This window comes from Diachasma alloeum, unplaced genomic scaffold (genome assembly GCF_001412515.2).
Source record: "Diachasma alloeum isolate Michigan unplaced genomic scaffold, Dall2.0 Dall_scaffold_01734, whole genome shotgun sequence".
Lineage (NCBI taxonomy): Eukaryota > Metazoa > Arthropoda > Insecta > Hymenoptera > Braconidae > Diachasma > Diachasma alloeum.
Window position 1 is genome coordinate 16,151 of NW_021681821.1, and position 1,615 is coordinate 17,765.

Here is a 1,615-nt window from a genome sequence, read left to right on the forward strand (position 1 = left end):
ATCATCGTCTTCGAGTATAGAATGATATTGGCTCATATCACCATCATATTAATCATCATCGTCAATGCTAATCTCTTTCTTTGGTGTCATGAAAGCTGATGATGAAGCTGACTCAGTGACGTGCGGTCTCATTTCACGAGTATGCATCTCAATAACTCTACTGGAATGTGATGGATTGGGTAATCCAATTTGGTGATCTAGCTCAGGAATCTTTACTTTCTTCTTTCTTGCTATTTTGGAATCAGTAGTTTGTTCAACGAGTTTCTGTAACGGTGTAACCATCGGTTTGAAAACTTCGTTGAGGACTGTATCCGTATCATTCTTTCCTAGTTTTATCAGCTTATGTTTCTTACGAATCGCTTCACTTGCATTCGTAATTTGCTGTAGCATATGCTTCTCTTTGTTCAGCGTACAACTCGACATGTTGAAGTCCGAGATACAACTGTCAGAGAGATCAAGCATCTTAGATATTAATAAAACAATCAAATCCTCGTCGATAACGTCCATCATTAATTTCTCTATCCTTATCTATCACTACAAAACTATATTTATCAATATTCCAGCATGATGAGCATAGGCTTTTGAATTGATTATATGTCATATCTGTGTTCACATGATCCTCATAGATATGCTTTAGATTCATATCATCCTGCTTAAATAATATCAGTAAATTGGCATTATCGCGCACGAGGTGTTTGGGTATCCTGTTAGACAAAGATAGAAGCAATCAACATCTCGATGTCGCCCCATACAGAAAAAAGCTCGAACGTTATCTTGTTTTTCACATGCAATATCATCAAAAATAAAGNGCAATCAACAACTCGATGTCGCCCCATACAGAAAAAAGCTCGAACGTTATCTTGTTTTTCACATGCAACATCATCAAAAATAAAGATAGAATTAGGTTGCGCATCATCGGGTTTTATGACGGTTTCATGTTCATTGAACGGGCAATATCCAATCGTATTGGTTGATTCTAAGACTTCCTTCAAAAACTCGTATTTTGGTTGGTTCAAAGACTTTGAATACACGTAAACATTTTCAAATCTTAAGCCATTGAGATGTGTAATGAGAGCCAATAATGCATTCGTCTTCCCACAATTCGAGGGACCACAAAAAATGGCGCGCACTGTATTTGGTAGCAATTCCCCATGACGTTTATCTTTCACCTTGTCAGTATCAGTCTGAACAATCTCATCGAAATTCAGAATTGGTAATTTAACTTTTTGTTCTCTGAATTTCATCTTCGCTGATTAGCGTAATACACAACATCCACATGTAAACTGAGGCAAAATGTATGAATAGTGAGTATTTATACATTTCACATTCAGTTGGACAGATGCTATGGAAGTGAGCAGACGTAAGAAAAGTGGTAAAGGTTTCATCAATAGGATCATCAATAAATTGCCAATTGAACTTCATATTCCTGGTTATCAATATTGTGGACCAGGCACAAAGTTAGCTAAAAGATTAGCTCGTGGTGATCCCGGTATTAACCCTTTAGATCAGGCTTGCAAAGAGCACGATATTGCGTATTCAAAAAATCGAGATAATCTTGCAGCTAGACACAACGCAGTTAGGATCTTACAAGAGTCAGCTTGAGGTCGTATTTTAT